This window comes from Hordeum vulgare, chromosome 2H, assembly GCF_904849725.1.
Source record: "Hordeum vulgare subsp. vulgare chromosome 2H, MorexV3_pseudomolecules_assembly, whole genome shotgun sequence".
NCBI classification, from domain to species: domain Eukaryota; kingdom Viridiplantae; phylum Streptophyta; class Magnoliopsida; order Poales; family Poaceae; genus Hordeum; species Hordeum vulgare.
In genome coordinates, this window is record NC_058519.1 from 129,625,615 (window position 1) to 129,644,996 (window position 19,382).

Below are 19,382 nucleotides of genomic sequence, written 5' to 3' on the forward strand. Positions count from 1 at the left end.
TCTTCATGATCTTCATGGAGATCTATCCGATGTAATCCTCTTTGGCGGTGTGTTTGTCGAGATCCGATGAATTGTGGATTTGTGATCAGATTATCTATGAATTATATTTGACTCTTTGCTGATTTCTTATATTTATGATTTGATATCCTTGTAAGTCTCTTCGAGTCTTGGGTTTTGTTTGGCCAACTAGATCTATGATTCTTGCAATGGGAGAAGTGCTTGGTTTTGGATTCATACCGTGCGGTGACCTTTCCCAGTGACAGAAGGGGCAGCAAGGCACACATCATGTTGTGGCCATCAAGGGTAACAAGAGGGGCTTTCATCATAGATTTGAGATTGTCCATCTACATCATGTCATCTTGCTTAAGGCGTTACTCTGTTCTTATGAACTCAATACACTAGATGCATGCTGGATAGCAGTCGACGTATGGAGTAAAAGTAGTAGATGCAGAAAGTATCGGTCTACTTGTTTTGGACATGATGCCTATATGTATGATCAGTGCCATAGATAACGTCATGACTTTGCGCGGTTCTATCAATTGCTCGACAGTAATTCGTTCACCCACCATCTACTTTCTTTCATGAGAGAAGCCACTAGTGAACACTACGGCCCCCGGGTCTATTCACAATTATCATCTCCGCTTTTACTTTTACTTTCCTTTGTTTACTTTTTGCTTTTAGTTCTCACTTTGCAAACAATCTATAAGGGATTGACAACCCCTTCATAGCGTTGGGTGCAAGCTCTTTGTGTTTGTGCAGGTACTTGTGACTTGACGTGATCCTCCTACTGGATTGATACCTTGGTTCTCAAACTGAGGGAAATACTTACCGCCGCTGTGCTACATCACCCTTTCCTCTTCAAGGGAACACCAATGCAAGGCTCCAAGGCCGCAGAGGAATCCTTTGCATATTTGCCAAGGAAATCCCTATAGGTGTAGCGAGCAGCAGGGTGCGGGCAGGGTGAGGTCGTGGTGATGGGGAAAATGAGACGAGGGGAGTCGGGGCTCTCTTATAGGGGGATCGGGAGGCGCCGGGATGGAAAGGAGAGGGAGATCGGGAAAGAAATTTTCTGTGTCACCATGGCTAAGGAAGCCTGTGTGAACGGGAGGAAGGAGACACAGGAGGAAGAAGATGATTCCTGTCGGGCCAGATTTTGGAAAGGTCTTAATGGGCCCGTGCTCTATTTCCATTTAAAAGAGACATCTTTCCTATTTTCAAAAACCGGAAAGTAAACGATAAAAGGGAAACCAAATAAATTTGTAATAAATAGTTATTATATACTAAAATTATGAGAAAAATAAAACCTAAAAGATGGGCATTTTCCACGGCCAAAATAAAAACTAAAAAAATGTTTTTTCAGAAAATTCCCTAAATGATTTATTTTCCTTTTGCAAATATTTTTTCAAATAAAACTTGGGTTTATGGTTCAAATATTTCAAGAAATACCCCTCCTTTGGAGGGTCATGTTTCTCCACTCTTTCTTGCCTGGCAAGAAATTATTCCCGGCATTTCGTGTGCGAAGAAAATTCTTGAGCCAAAATAAATTGCAAAGCACAAATCGAAATAAAATCTCATGTCACATTTATTTCAATCAAAATGCATAGATGCTTAGCTACATATTGTAAATCATTCCAAATTAGGAAATTTGGGATGTTACAAACCTACCCACCTTAAGATGAATCTCACCCTCGAGATTCGGGTTGGCTAGAAAATAGGTGCGGGTGGTCTCGACGAAGATCCTCTTCTCGTTTCTAGGTGGCTTCTTCCTCGGTGTGATGACTCCACAAAACCTTGCAAAACTTGATGATCTTGTTGCGAGTAACTCTGTTGGCAGTCTCGAGAATCCTGACAGGTTTCTCCTCGTAAGTCAGATTACTGTCAAGCTGTATGGCCTCTAGGGGCACTGTATCTCTCAACGGAATATCAGTCATCTCAGCATGGCATTTGTTCAACTTGAAAACATGGAAAACATCGTGAACTCTGGGCAATCCTTCCGGCAATTCCAGTTTGTATGCAACTTCGCCTCTACGTTCAAGAATTTTGTAGGGGCCAATGAATCCGGGTGCTAACTTTCCTTTTACACCAAATCTCTTGATTCCTCGTAGTGGAGACACACGAAGGTATGCTCGGTCTCCCACTTCGTATGTTACTTACTTGCGCTTGCTGTCAGCATAACTCTTCTATCTGGACTGAGATATCTTGAGTCGGTCTCGAATCAGCTTGACCTTCTCTTCAGAATCTCTGATAAGGTCAGGACCAAAAAGTTTTCGGTCTCCAACAACATCCCACATCAGTGGTGTTCGGCACCTCCTTCCGTATAAAGCTTCGAAAGGGGCCATCTTCAGACTGTTCTGATAGTTGTTATTGTATGAGAACTCAACATAAGATAAATTATCGTCCCAGCTAGACCCATAGTCTAGTGCACAAGCTCTCAACATGTCCTCCAGAATCTGATTGACTCTCTCGGTCTGTCCATCGGTCTAAGGGTGAAAAGCTGTACTGAATTCCAATCTCGTTCCCAAGGTTTTGTGTAGTTGATGCCAAAATTTTGATGTGAACTGGGTCCCTCTATCTGACACGATACTCCTCGGAACTCCATGCAGACACACGATCCTGGTCATATAGATCTTGGCCAGCTTAGCACTCGTGTAGGTAGTCTTCACGGGAATGAAGTGGGCTACCTTGGTCAAACGATCGACCACTACCTAGATAGAATCATAACCTGAACGGGTCCTCGGTAATCCTGTGATGAAGTCCATACCAAGCTTCTCCCATTTCCACTCGGTTATCGGCAATGGTTGAAGTAATCCTGCTGGCTTCTGATGCTCGGCCTTTACTCGCTGACAAACATCGCATATTGCTACAAATTCGGCAATATCCTTCTTCATTCATGTCCACCAGAAACTTTCCTTTAAGTCTAGATATATCTTGGTGTTGCCTGGGTGTATCGAGTACGGGGAATCATGGGCCTCTTGAAGTATCAACTCCCGAGTTCACAATCATTAGGCACATAGATACGGTCCCCAAACCATATAGTTCCGTGTTCATCCCCACAAAAACATTTAGCCTTCGCGTCATCCATTCTCTGCTTTATCTCAGCTATCTCCTTATTTGACTTCTGTGCTTCGCGGATCTTTCTGGTCAAGGTGGACTGAATTTCCAGGGTTGCCATGTATCCTCTTGGGACTATCTCCAATTCGAGCTCTCTGAGATCATCGGCTAACTCCTGGGGTAATCCTCCCGCTATGAGTGTGTTCACATAACTCTTACAGCTCAAAGCATCCGCTACAACATTTGCCTTCCCTGGATGATAATGTAGTCTCATGTCATAGTCCTTGATCAACTCTAGACATCTCCTCTGTCTGAGGTTCAACTCCTTCTGCATGAAGATATATTTCAGGCTCTTGTGATCAATGTAAACATGACAACTATTTCCGATCAGGAAATGTCTCGAGGTCTTGAGAGCGTGCATTACCGCTGCTAGTTCCAAGTCATGTGTCGCATAATTCAACTCATGGGTTCTGAGTTGTCTGGATGCATAGGCTACAACTCTTCCTTCTTCCATGCGTACTCCTCCGAGTCCTTGAGGAGAAGCGTCACAGTAAACTTGGAAACCCTTCTGAATGTTCGACAATATCAGCACTCGGGCTATAACCAGACGTTTCTTCAACTCTTGGAAACTGGCTTCACATTCCTCGGTCCAAACATACTTGGACTCCTTCAACAAATCTGTCATGGGCTTGGCAATCTTCGAGAAATTCTCGATAAACTCCGGTAATATCCGGCAAGTCCGAGGAAACTGCAGATCTCCTTAACTGAGGTGGGTGCTACCCATTCGGTGACTGTTGCAACCTTGGCAGGATCCACTGCTATTCTGTCTCCCGAAATAATATGACCGAGGAATCCGACTTCCTTTAACCAAAATTCACATTTGCTGAACTTCGCATATAGTTGATGCTCTCGAAGTACGCAAGTGGTCCTTGTGTTCATCCTCGTTCTTGGAGAATATCAGTATGTCATTGATGAACACCATGACAAACTTGTCCAGGTATTCCATAAATACCTTGTTCATCATATTCATAAAATAAGCCGGAGCATTAGTCAGTCCAAATGACATGACTGCGTACTCATACAGACCATACCTTGTGGTGAAGGCTGTCTTGGGTATATCTTGTTCACGAATTTTCAGCTGATAATAGCCGGATCGAAGATCGATCTTGGAGAATACTCGGGCTCCAACTAACTGGTCAAACAGATCATTGATCATCGGCAAGGGATCCTTGTTCTTGATGGTCGCCTCGTTCAATGCACGATAATCGACTACCATTCTCAAGGATTTATCCTTCTTCTCAACCAAGAGCACTCGGGCTCCCCAAGGTGAAGAACTTGGGTGAATATACCCCTTGTCCAGCAACTCCTTAATTTGCTTCTTGATTTCTTCTAAATCATTTGCGGGCATCCGATAGGGTCTCTTGGATATTGGGTCTGTCCCCAGTAACAGTTCAATCAGAAACTCAATCTCCCTATCTGGTGGCATGCCTGGTAATTCTTCTGGAAATACATCTGGGTAGTCTTGCACGACCGGTACTTCCTCCTGAACAACTCCCGTGAGAGAGTTCACCCGTTTACTCCGTGACGGGTGTTGGGATACGTACTTAATCCTCTTCTGTTCTGGGGTGGTGAGCAAAATGGACTTAAGGGCACAGTCAATATTCCCTTCGTACTTGGCCAACCAATCCATGCCTAGGATTACATCCAATCCCTGAGACTCTAATACGATGAGGTCGGTGGGAAACTTATGGTTCCCAATGTTGAGACTCAAAGCATGGCATCCTATCCCGGCTGTCATCATGACTCCTAGGGAACTGACCTTAATAGGTTGGCTGAGGGTTCTAGTTGGTAAACTATACTTTTCCACAACTAACCTTGATATGAATGAATGTGTTGCACGCGAATCAAAAAGTACCAATACTGGATGTGAATTTAGCTAAAACTTACCAACCACAGTATCGGGGTGATCATAAACCTCTTCAACATCAATGTGGTTCACCTGAGCTAGCGGAAAAAGATTGGGCTTCCTTGCTGCTGAGTTGCCATTGTCGTTTCCATTTCCCTACTTGTTCTGGGGACATTCAGTGGCATAGTGTCCCGTCTTCTGGCACTTGAAGCAGGTGATATGAGTCAGATCCTTCTGAGCTGGAGCGGGAGGGTGCTGGTTGCCATTGCCATTCTTGAAGCTATTGCCATTGCGGTGGTTCCCATTTCCTCCATGGTTGTGGCCTCCATGGTTGTGCACCAGGTGATTATGGTGGGTGTGTCCTCCAAACTTATCGGATCCAGTCTCGATATTCCCCGAATAGGGGTTGTAGCGAAGCTTCTGCTGAGTGTCGGAGTTGAACTTCCCATTGCCATACTTCCGTTTGCGATTCTCAGTCTGCTGCTGTTTCCCCTCCAAGATGAGGGCCTTATCTACCAGCTCGTGGTTGTTGTTGAAGTTGGCCACTGTCAGCTGAATACTCAAGTCATCGTTGAGACCTTCCATGAACTTCTCCTGCTTGGCCGCATCATCGGCCACATCTCCAGGTGCATAACGAGCGAGCATGCTGAATTCATCAACATACTGAGCCACAGGGCGAGTTCCCTGGCGTAAGTTGCGAAACTCACGCTTCTTCAGACTCATGGCTCTAGCTGAGACATGAGCGGTGCGGAAGGCTTGCTTGAACTGTTCCCACGTGACACCAGCGATGGGATAAGTGGTGGTGCAGTTCTCCCACCAACCAGCCATGGGTCCTTCGAGTTGGTGCGCGGCAAAGCGTACCTTCTCAGCTTCAGTACATCCAGCAGTGATTAGTTCTCTCTCCATCTTGCGGAGCCAATCATCTGCCACAATGGGCTCAATGCTGGTGGAGAAAGTCGGAGGGTTCAACCTCAGAAAGAGGGTGAGATTGTCGGCCTGGGGTGGTTGATGGTGATTGTTGTTGTTCTGATTCTGAATGAGCAACTGCATCACGATGTTTTGCTGTTGGATCAACTGAACAAGTTCCGGCAGAAAGTTGGAAGCAGGGTCACGTCTCGGAGGCATCTCGTGTTTGTAGAGGGGTGGGATTAGCATAGAACAAGGGTCTAAAGAGTAATTACACTACCCATATGAAATGCAACAAACAATTATCACACCACACATTTTATTCATTATCACCACGAAAGGTTCAACACGGGGATACAAGTGGTGATATCCTAGACATCGGCCTAAACATTTAACGATAAGATAACATTGGTGGACTAGTCTATGTGTCCTCCTCAGAAAAGAATGGTGGTGGGTCCGTCGGTGGAGCTTGCTTCGTAGTCCTCCTCATTGATGATCAAAGGGGCTACGTCTCATTCAGGGTGAAGGTTCTCGCCCATGTCCAGTTCTTCCTCCAGATATGCGATACGCGATTTCAGCTTCTCGATCCTCTCCAAGAAGTCCTTCACCTCCAATTCGTGCTCATAGTGGGCTTCCCGGGCTTCGTCTTCGAGGTCGAGTTCGCGGAGCGACAGTTGCTTGAATCTCTTCGTGTCCTTGCCAACACGAATCTCCAGAGTTCTGATATGTGCCTCCATGGTCTGGGCATAGGACAGGAGAGCGTCGTCAGTCTTGGTCAGAATTATTTCTCCATCAGCTCCTCTCCGAGAGACCGTGAATAAGTCCGGTGAGATGGGACATCCTCTGTACTCCTCCTTGATTCTCCCGAATGCACAGTGAACCGCTATGTCCCTGCTGAGAATCCAGCTGGGTGCGATGAACTTGAACTCCATAGGTTCGGTGCGCGGCTCGAAAGTTCTTCCGGGGATGTGCACCTCAATCCTGTAGCATGAATCTTCCGGGCAAGACGAGGTAGGCTTCCCGGTGATGGTTGGCAGAGCAATCCTCAAGTCCTTGGTGATCTGCACCAGCTCCTTTCCGAAGGGCATTGAGGTGTCAGGCTGGCAAAACTCCATGATCATAACATGGATGAAGGTGGCCATCTAGAAAATATTGGAAGATCGGAGAGAAGTCAAAAATGAGCAGAAGAGAAAATATAGAAGATTTAAAGATGTAATAAAATAGTTTTCTTCCTAAGGCTTTTCCAATCCTAGAGGTTACGTCCAACGGTCAGCGTGTGCTCTGATACCATATCTGTAACGACCCAACTCGAAACGAGTCAAGTCTCTGGTGTTTCTGTACCATCCCAAGATCATGCTGGCACACACACAGTACATCAATGTATATATCAAGAGTTCAATCACACAACTTTATTAATCGGATCTCATATCGAGTACTTTATTACAATAATGATTACAATAAAGAGGCTGAAGGCCAAACTCATGAGATAACTAACGAAGACTAGCGAATGCTTCAAAAGTAGACGAGTCCATCTGACTCCAGGGCATATCACTGAGGGTAGATCGTAGCCTCACTCCTAGTCGGAAAAGTACTCTGCAACATGACACGTTGCAGCCGTGTAGGTCAGCATATTGAATATGCTGGCAAGTCACAAAAGAGGGGTGAAATAGTAACATCTATTCTACATGCATATATGGCAGGTGGGGCTTGTAAGTTTTTAGTGGAAAGCAAAGTTTTCTCCTACAACAAGAGAGGGCTAAAAGCAAAAGATTACTACATTGTTGGTTGTTAACGAGATGGTTCCACCAACCAATTCTCATACCAAATTGTCAATAATACCCACATCATTATTAATTGTGTTGAGAATTCTAGGTAGTTTCAGTTCCTTCGGCTCAAGTTGTCCATAACCGTGGACGCGGCTAATCGATTAGGTTTGGGTACTCTGCAGAGTTTTACACACGTTCCCCACAAGATTTGCTCGCCTTCGTTAAATGTCCTCGCACTACAGGGTGTTTGAGAACCGGATGATCAAAACATGGTCTTTCAACGGGTTCCTCTGAGCCTGTGTCGGTGCCCATCCAATCCTACCGTTCTTCTACATCTCGTAGCACCGCCCGTCCAGAGTCGCCGCGTTGTCCAACCAAGCTAGAGCCCATAATGACTTGTGGCTGTGCAGGTAAGCCTTGGGTCTTGAAGCATCCTTCCATCCCTTCGTGCCTGGGTGAAGCTTTCCGCAAGATGTCATGTCCCTTCTCCATGCATCCCGGGTCGTCCACTGGTTTCCCCAGGGAGCCCATCTAAACCGTCCTTCATCTAGAGGTATATTGCATCATGAGGTTTTGTAAAGTCTTGGAGTGTCCGGTCTTGATTATCATATTCTTACAACACTCGTGATGAGCACTCAACCATAACCCCATCTACTAAAATCATAGCCAAATAAATTCATCGTCCCGGGCCAAGTAACAAGGGTGTTGGGGTGCCTACCACATGATACATCAAGATCCAAAATTTCCAAGTACCTACTTTGCATGCAATTGGGTGAAGAAAAGTAGAACTACAATGCATATAAATATAGGTGAATAACATGATCAAAGTGACTTGCCTTGCTGACGGTTGTCGAATTCGAGTGCGTCTAGGTAGCAAGATTCGCACTCCAGATAACCTATCGACACAAACAAAATCACACAATAAGCATCACCAAGACAAGTAAACAAATAAAGCAACTAACAAACAATAGCTAGCAAAGAGAAGTGAAATTTGCCTTCACATAACCAAAACAGAATCTGTTTTGATGAAAACCCCAACATTAAATATCTCAAAAATTCTGAAACAGAACCTACTGATAAATACTATCACTAGGGATCAATAGCAAAATGAATTAATTGAAAATCTATTTTTAAACTCCCGGTATAAGCAAAACAAGATTTAAATTAAATCTGTTCTAATTCAAACTTTATAAATCGAAACATAGACAAATTATATGTTTTCGAAAACTACAAGAAAATTTTGGTCTAAGCAAAAATAAATCAACTTCATTGGATTTGTAGATTAAAAGTTATAAGGAAAACAGAATCAGGACTGGTTCTATTTTGAAAACAGAAAACTAAAATCCAAATATTGAACACGGCCACATGGCGATCTCTGGTTGGCTTAGACCTGTGCGTGATCGGTGTAATCTAACAAAGGCCCGCATATTAGAAGAAAACTGTTCGGGCTTTAAGTGATCTATTATTGGCCCTAGGATCAAGATCTAACGGTGCAAAACAAAAATAATAAAAAAACAAAGGGAGAGGGGGAGTCTCCTCACCGTGGCTGACAGAGAGGAGGCTTCCTCCAGCGAGGTGGCTGCTCCCGCGAGATGGGTTGGTCGCCGACGGAGATGGGGCGGTGGAGGAGATCCTGGCGCCGGTGGGGAAGGGGTCCTGGTGGGGCTCCTGGCAAGGAGGGTCGAGGTCCTGGCGAGGGTGTCCCTGTCGAGCTCCTGTCGGGGCTCTCTAGCAGGGAGCTCGGTGGGGTGGTGCGGCGGAGGAGGCGACGGGGTGGGGTACAGGCGGCGGAGTGGCGTGGGGGCGGCAGAGGGTGGTGGCAGGGGTGCCAGTGAGGGCTCGGCAGGGTAGCCTTGGCGCTCGGGAAGCTCCTCTAGAGCTCGGTCAGGGAGGGAGAATGGTGGGTGGTGGCGTGAGGGGTGCTGGCAGAGTGAGGTCGTGGTGACGGGGAAAATGAGACGAGGGGAGTCGGGGCTCTGTTATAGGGGGTCGAGAGGCACCGGGATGGAAAGGAGAGGGAGATCGGGAAAGAAATTTTCTATGTCACCATGGGTAAGGAAGGCTGTGTGAACGGGAGGAAGGTGACATAGGAGGAAGAAGATGATTCATGTCGGGCCAGATTTTGGAAAGGTCTTAATGGGCCAGTGCTCAATTTCCATTTAAAAGAGATATCTTTCCTATTTTCAAAAACCGAAAACTAAACGATAAAAGGGAAACCAAATAATTTTGGAATAAATAGTTATTATATACTAAAATTGTGAGAAAAATAAAATCTAAAAGATGGGCATTTTTCCACGGCCAAAATAAAAACTAAAAAAAATGTTTTTTCAGAAAATTCCCTAAATGATTTATTTGCCTTTTGTAAAAAAAATTCAAATAAAACTTGAGTTTATGGTTCAAATATTTCAAGAAATACCCCTGCCTTTGGAGGGTCATGTTCCTCCACTCTTTCTTGCCTGGCAAGAAATTATTCCCGGCATTTCGTGTGCGAAGAAAATTCTTGAGCCAAAATAAATTGGAAAGCACAAATCGAAATAAAATCTCATGTCACATTTATTCCAATCAAAATGCATAGATGCTTAGCTACATATTGTAAATCATTCCAAATTAGGAAATTTGGGATGTTACACTATCTGCTGCCGTGGTTGGTGAGTGACTCTTACTCAATCTTTTTCCTTGCAAAACTGGCAAGAACCCCTTCTCCGAGTTTTCCATATTGAACTTCTTCAATATCTTGTCAAGGTATGTACTTTGTGAAAGACCTATGAGGCGACTCAATCTATCTCTATAGATCTTGATGCCTAATATGTATGCAGCTTCTCCAAGGTCCTTCATTGAAAAACTCTTGTTCAAGTAGGCCTTTATGCTCTCCAATAACTCTATATTATTCACCATCAATAATATGTCATCCACATATAGTAATAGAAAAGCTACACAGTCTCACTCACTTTCTTTTACAGACAGGCTTCTCCATAAACCTGTATGAACCCAAACGCTTTAATCACCTCATTAAAGCGAATGTTCCAACTCCGAGATGCTTGCACCAGCCCATAGATGGAGCGTTGGAGCTTGCATACCTTGTTAGTACTCTTAGGATCGACAAAACCTTCTGGTTGCATCATATACAACTCTTCCTTAAGATACCCGTTAAGGAACGCTGTTTAGACGTCCATTTGCCAAATTTCATAATCATGAAAAGCGGCAATTGCTAACATGATTCGAACCGACTTTAGCTTTTCTACGGAGAGAAAGTCTCATCGTAGTCATCTCCTTGAATTTGTCGAAAACCCTTTGCGACAAGTCAAGCTTTGTAAACGGTCACATTACTGTTTGCGTCAGTCTTCTTCTTGAAGATCCATTTATTTTCTATGGCTCGCCGATCATCAGGCAAGTCCACCAAAGTCCATACTTTTTTCTCATACATGGATCCTATCTCGGATTTCATGGCCTCAAGCCATTTGTTGGAATCCGGGCCCACCATCGCTTCTTCATAGTTCGAAGGTTCACCGTTTTCTAACAACAGGATTTCCATCACAGGGTTGCCATACCACTCTGGTGCGGAACGTACCCTTGTGGACCTTCGTGGTTCAGTAGCAACTTCATCCGAAGCTGCATGATCATCATCATTAACTTCCTCTTCAGTTAGTGTAGGCGCTAGAGGAACATTTTCCCGCGTTGCGCTACTCTCCGGTTCGAGAGGTGGTACAGTTACCTCATCAAGCTCTACTTTCCTCCCACTTACTTCTTTCGAGAGAAACTCTTTCTCTAGAAAGGATCCGTTGTGGGCAACAATGATTTTACCTTCGGATCTAAGATAGAAGGTATACCCAATAGTTTCCTTAGGGTATCCTATGAATACACATTTCTCCGCTTTGGGTTCGAGCTTTTCTGGTTGAAGTTTCTTCACATAAGCATCGCAGCCCCAAACCTTTAGAAACCACAGCTTAGGTTTCTTGCCAAACCATAATTCATACAGTGTCGTCTCAACGGATTTAGACGGTGCCCTATTTAAAGTGAATGCTGCAGTTTCCAATGCGTATCCCCAAAATGATAGCGGTAAGTCGGTTAGAGACATTATAGATCATACCATATCTAATAAAGTGCGATTACAACGTTCAGACACTCCGTTACGTTGTGGTGTGCCAGGCGGCGTCAGTTGTGAAACTATTCCACATTTCCTTAGGTGTGTGCCAAACTCGTGACTCAAATATTCTTCTCCACGATCAGATTGTAGACACTTTATTATTCTGTCACGTTGATTCTCAACCTCACTCTAAAATTCTTTGAACTTTTCAAACATTTCAGATTTGTGCTTCATCAAGTAGATATACCCATACCTACTCAAATCATCGGTGAGAGTGAGAACATAACGATAGCCACCGCGAGCTTCAACGTTCATTGGACCGCACACATCAGTATGTATTATTTCCAATAAGTTAGTTGCTCTCTCCATTATTCCTGAGAATGGAGTCTTAGTCATCCTGCCCATGAGGCACGGTTCGCATGTGTCAAATGATTCAAAGTCAAGAGACTCTAACAGTCCATCAGTATGGAGTTCCTTCATGCGCTTGACACCGATATGACCAAGGCGGCAGTGCCACAAGTATGTGGGACTATCATTATCAACTTTACATCTTTTGGTATTCACACTATGAATATGTGTAACATCATGATCGAGATTCATCAAGAATAAACCATTCACTAGTGGAGCATGACCATAAAACATATCACTCATATAAATAGAACAACCATTATTCTCTGACATAAATGAGTAGCTGTATCGTATTAAACAAGACCCTGATACAATGTTCATGCTCAAAGCTGGTACTAAATAACAATTATTAAGGTTTAAAACTAATCTTGAAGGTAGATGTAGAGGCAGTGTGTCGACTGCAATCACATCGACCTTGGAGCCATTCCCGACGCGCATCGTCACCTTGTCCTTGGCCAGTCTCCGTTTATTCCGCAGTTCCTGCTTTGAGTTGCAAATGTGAGCAACAACACTGGTATCAAATACCCAGGAGCTACTACAAGCACTGGTAAGGTATACATCAATAACATGTATATCACATATACCTTTGACGTTGCCGACCTTCTTATCCGCTAAGTACTTGGGGAAGTTCCGCTTCCAGTGACCTTTTCCCTTGCAATAGAAGCACTCTGTCTCAGGCTTGGGTACATTCTTTTTCTTCTTCCCGGCATCTGGCTTACCGGGCGCGGCAACGGCTTTGCCGTCTTTGTTGAAGTTCTTCTTACCCTTGCCCTTCTTGAAACTGGTGGTCTTGTTGACCATCAACATTTAATGCTCTTTCTTGATTTCTACTTCTGCCGATTTCAGCATCTAGTACAATTCGGGAATGGTCTTCTCCATCCCTTGCATATTGTAGTCCAGCACAAAACCCTTGTAGCTTGGTGGGAGAGACTGGAGGATTCTGTCAATTACAGCATCATCCGGAAGTTCAACTCCAAGCTGAGTCAGACGACCGTGCAACCCAGACATTCTGAGTATATGCTCACTAACAGAATTGTTCTCCTCCATCTTATAGATAAAGAACTTGTCGGAGACTTCATATCTCTCGATTCGGGCATGAGCTTGAAAAACTAGCTTCAGCTCTTGGAACATCTCATATGCTCCGTGTTGCTCAAAACGCCTTTGGAGCCCCGTTTCTAAACTGTATAATATGCCACACCTAACCAGAGAGTAGTCATCACTCCGCGTCTGCCAGACATTCTGAACATCTTGGGCTGCCGCGAGAACAGGAGGGTCACCTAGCGGCGCATCAAGGACATAAGCCTTCTTGGATCCAATGAGGATGAGCTTCAAGTTGCGAACCCAGTCCGCGTAGTTGCTACCATCATCTTTCAGCTTGTTTTTCTCTAGGAACGCGTTGAAATTGAGGTTGACATGTGTGTTGGCCATTGGTTCTACAATATTTGTAAAGACAACCTTTTAGACTAAGTTCATGATAACTAAGTTCATATAATAAAATTAAGTATGAACTCCCACTTAAATTGAATCCCTCTAGTCATCTAAGTGATACATGATCCATGTCGACTAACCCGTGTCCGATCATCACGTGAGACGGACTAGTCGTCATGGTGAGCAACTTCATGCTGATCGTATTCAACCATACGACTCATGTTCGACCCTACAGTCTCTCTATTCGAGGTCATGTCTGTACATGCTAAGCTCGTCGAGTCAACCTAAGTGTTTCATGTGTGTAAATCTGGCTTACACCCGTTGTATGCGAACATTAGAATCTATCACACTCGATCATCACGTGGTGCTTCGAGACAACGATCCTTTGCAGCGGTGCACACTTAGGGAATACGTTCTCAAAATTTTATTAGGGATCATCTTATTATGCTACCGTCGTTCTAAGCAATAAGATGAAAAACATGATAAACATCACATGCAATCATATAGTGACATGATATGGCGATTATCATCTTTGCTCCTTCGATCTCCATCTTCGGGCATCGCATGATCATCATCGTCACAGGCGTGACACCATGATCTCCATCATCGTGTGTCCGTGAAGTCATCACGCCAACTACTACTACTACAGCTAACCGTTAGCAATGAAGTAAAAGTAGTAAACACATGGCGCTGCATCTCATACAATAAATTAAGACAACTCCTATGGCTCCTGCCGGTTGTCATACTCATCGACATGCAAGTCGTGAATCCTATTACAAGAACATGATCATCTCATACATCACACATGTAACATCATATCCTTTGGCCATATCACATCACATGTCAAACCCTGCAAAAACAAATTAGACGTCCTCTATTTGTTGTTGCAAGTTTTACGTGGCTGATTTGGGTTTCTAGCAAGAACGCCTTCTTACCTATGTGACAGCCACAACGATGATATGCCAAAGCTATTTACCCTTCACAAGGACCCTTTTCATCAAATCCAATCCGACTAGAGTGGGAGAGATAGACACCCGCTAGCCACCTTATGCACCTAGTGCATGTTAGCCGGTGGAACCTGTCTCACGTAAGCGTACGTGTAAGGTCGGTCTGTGCTGCTTCATCCCACAATACCACCGGAAAAGAATAAGACTAGTAGCGGCAAGCAATTAACGAAATCAACGCCCACAACCTTTTTGTGTTCTACTCGTGCAAAGAATCTACACATAGAAAACCTGGCTCGGATGCCACTGTTGGGTAATTGTAGAAAAAATTCAAAGTTTTCCTACGCCATATTCAAATCTTCCTATGGAGAGAGAAGCAATGAGAGAGGGGTGAGATCATCTTCATACCTTTGAAGATCGCTAAGCGGAAGCGTTGCTAGAACACAGTTGATGGATTCGTACTCGCTGCGATTCAGATCGCGGTGTGATTCCGATCTAGTGCCGAACCACGACACCTCTGTGTTCAACACACGTGCATCCCGGTGACATCTCCCGCACCTTGATCCGGCAAGGAGGAGGGAGAGGTTGGGGAAGAGCTCCGGCAGCACGACGGCGTGGTGGCGATGGAGCGATGAGGTCTCCCGGCAGGGCTTCGGCAAGCATCGTGGGAGAGGAGGAAGAAGAGAAGTAGGGCTGCGCCGAGAGAGAGAGAGAAATTCCCGTGTCTGGAGTGGCCCAAACCTTCACTATATATAGGGGGAAGGGGAGGGTGGAGCCCCCCTAGGGTTCCCACCCCTAAGGGGTGCGTCAACCCTAGATGGGGCTGGAGGTGGCAGCGAGGAGGGGAGAGGGGGGTGGCGCACCCCTGGTGGGCCTTAGGCCCACCAGACTTAGGGTATCCCCCTTCCCTCTCTAGGCACCTTGGGCTGGGTGTGGGGGGTGCACCAGCCCACCCAGGGTATGGTTCCCTCTCACACTTGGCCCATGTAGCCTCCTGGGGCTGGTGGCACCTCCCGGTGGGCCTCCGGAACCCTTCAGGTGGTCCCGGCACTTGCCGGTGGTGCCCGAAACATTTCCGGCATCCAAACCCATCCATCCTATATATCAATCTTTACCTTCGGACCATTCCGAAGCTCCTTGTGACGTCTGGGATCTCATCTGGGACTCCGAACTACCTTTAGTAACCTCGTATAACAATTCCCTATAACCCTAGCGTCATCGAACCATAAGTGTGTAGACCCTACGGGTTCGGGAGGCATGCAGACATGACCGAGACACCTCTCTGGCCAATAACCATCAGCGGGGTCTAGATACCCATGGTGGCTCCCACATGTTCCACGATTATCTCATCGGATGAACCACGATGTCAAGGATTCAATCAATCCCGTATACAATTCCCTTTGTCTGTCGGTGTAGAACTTGCCCGAGTTTCGATCGTCGGTATCCTTATACCTTGTTCAATCTCGTTACCGGTAAGTCTGTTTACTCGTTCCGTAGCACATCATCCCCTGACTAGCTCCTTAGTCACACTGAGCTCATTATGATGATGTTCTACTGAGTGGGCCCAGAGATACCTCTGCATCATACGGAGTGACAAATCCCGATCTCGATTCGTGCCAACCCAACAGTTACTTTTGGAGATACCCGTAGTGCACCTTTATAGTCACACAGTTACGTTGTAACGTTTGATACACCCAAAGCACTCCTACGACATCCGGGAGTTGCACAATCTCACGGTCGAAGGAAAAAACACTTGACATTAGTAAAGCTTTAGCATACGAACAACACGATCTAGTGCTATGCTTAGGATTGGGTCTTGTCCATCACATCATTCTCCTAATGATGTGATCCCGTTATCAATGACAACAAAATGTCCATGATCAGGAAACCATGATCATCTATTGATCAACGAGCTAGCCAACTAGAGGCTTGCTAGTGACACATTGTGATATATTTATTCACACATGTATTACTATTTCCTGTTAATACAATTATAGCATGAACAATATATGATTATCATGAACAAGGAAATATGATAATAACCATTTTATTATTGCCTATAGGGCATATTTCCAACAGTGGGTTGATCAAGAGTGGCCATAGTCTTTGAAGATGTGCTTAGCAAAGATCTGGAGCATGTATGAGGAAGAGAACATATATAGGCTTAGAGAAAGTGGTGTCAACGCTGAAGAACATTTCAAGATGCGGGAAGAAATGAGGAAGATGGAGCATGCGCTCAGATTTTTTAAATTAGACTATGCTAAGATGGTGTCGGTCAATGAAAATCAGGTTTTTGCTGAACTGAAAGCAGAGGTGAAGAAGACTCTCCTGGCTGATCATGCACAAGTCGATTAGGGGAATGAATATATTGTTCTAAAATTGTTCTAATATTTTCTAATGTTTGAAGGTGAACTAGTTATATACAATAGTGTGCTGATTTCAGGTAGCTATTGTAGTGTGATGTTAAAATATATTTATGTGCCTTATATGAAATTGGAAAATAGCCGTTAGATATGAAATGTGAATTTGCATAATACTGGAATTATTAATTGTAAAATAATAAACCTGCTAAATGGGTGATGGAACTTTGCAAACGATTCTAGGAGTAAAACGGTTGTGACTGATAGCCCAATGCCATGCATTTTTTTATCGAACCTTGTGCGATATAGTTGAATAAAGAAAACAGTTAACGGAGGCAGAGCATGTGTGATTGTTGCACCTATTACACACGAGGCTATACATAAAATTGTGTGGGATGTATATACGAACGGAAACGTTCGTCTGGGATTCACTGTGTGGGATGTGCAAATGAACGGAAATGTTTTTCTGGGATTCACTATGTGGTATATGTAGATAAACAAAAAAGTTTCTCGTGGATTGACTGTGTGGGTTGTGTAGACGAAGGGAAACGTTTATCTCAGAATCACTCTATGGGATGTACCTACGAATGGAGAAGATGGCTAGCCCAATCATAGACGAGCTCATTTTGCGCAGCGTGTGTGACCGGAGGGCCTACCTCTGACAGTTTCTGGGTCGTGTTAAAAGGACACCCCTATCACCTACACTCACTAGGCGACGGTTTAGAATACTGTGGTGGAAAGGGGTTAAAAACCATTTGTATATCATGTCGCTGTTGGATCCAGCGAATTGTGGATTTATGATTATATTGTTCATTGAATTTATTTGAATCTCATCAAGTTTCTTTGTTGTGTAATTTTATAACTATGTATGCTTTCCGATCTTTAAGTCTTGTCTAGCCAAGATAGATGATTATTTCTTCAGAGGGAGTGGTGCATAGTAGTGGGTCCAATCTTGCGGTGATCTTGTCCAGTGACAAAAAGGACGAAGAGATATATTGTATTGTTGCTTCTAAGGGTAAAATGAAAGGGATTAATTTGATTGCTAGGTTTCTTTCTCTCTACATTATGTCATCTTGATTATGACATTACTCTGTATCTTGCAAACTTAATACTTTGAAATGCATGTTGGATAGCGATGTTGGGGTGGAGTTATAGCGGTAGATGTGGGTAAGTTTAATGGTCCACTTATCACATACGTAATGCCTATGTGAGATTAAGACATGAATGATCATAATTAAAAATTGTTGCTCTTCTATGATTTTCCCAACGGTAATTCATTACCATGCCACTAGTTGTTGTCGAGAGTGATGCCACTAGTGAAACTATGGCCCTGGGTTCTATTATCCATTAATACAGAACTCCTACAATTTCCTCTCTTACTTGCTTGTCGTTTCCCTACCACTACATATTTTATTTTAATCTTGTAACTCGTAAGAACAAGGGGATTGACAACATACTAAGTAACTTGCTAAATCTTGTTATAAAAAACAATTTTCTAGAAAGTATATTGAAAATCCCGCTTTCCATCTTAATACCTTTGTTTCTTTTGACCAATTATAGTAGGGAAAATCCCTACTGTTTGTCCTTCCCATCTCAATACCTCTGTTAAATTATGTGATATGCAAAAAATTAAAGATGCGGATAATGATATTTTTAAACTAAAAGCATTTCCCTTTTTCTTTAAGAGGTAGATCCAAAGCATGATTAGTGTTTTTATCGAAAATAGTATTGATTCTCGGGCTAGGTGTAAAGAACCTTTTATTGGCAAGTATTTTCTTCCACAGAAAGTATATATTTGAGGAATCAAGCTATGAATTTCAAACAGCTTTATCGATAATATGTTGTGCCATTTTCATAAATAATAAACCATATGCTAAAAAATTGACCCACAAATGGATTGAGTCTTTGGATGGTAGTGCAAAATTTCTATGCAAGACTAAACTTTGTTTCCAAAAACCTTCTAGCTTTTGCTGCAAGTGGTACGTTCATGAGGATAACACTTGGAGAAGCCATTAAGCTTGTTGACAACATGACCTCAAATTATTCCCAATGTGACACCGAGCACGCTCCAAGTGGTAAGAAGGTAAACTTTGTCGAGAAAATTTCCTCTCAAAGTGAAAAGATTGATGCTATTATGTCCATGCTTGCTACTAATGATCCTAATTGATCCAAACAATGTGTATTTATCTGTTTTGATTAAAAAGGATAATATCGATGTGAATTTTATTGGGACATCTACATTTATGCCCCTTATTCACACCTACTCTCAGATTTACCCCTATCTTTTTTATGTGCTCAAATTTGCCCCTACAAAGCATTTTAGATGGCAAAAATGGCCTTCCATCGAGTCATAGTTGTTTGACCAAAATTTTGAAATTCATATGAACTCCGAAAAATTCAAATAAGATATCAAAATATTCATAAAAATATCACTTACATGTGAATTTCTTTGCATCCACCCTATATAGTTTTTTAATGTTATGAACCCTAAAAAGCTTTAAAGGGTGCTTTTGTCATGAGCGTAAATGA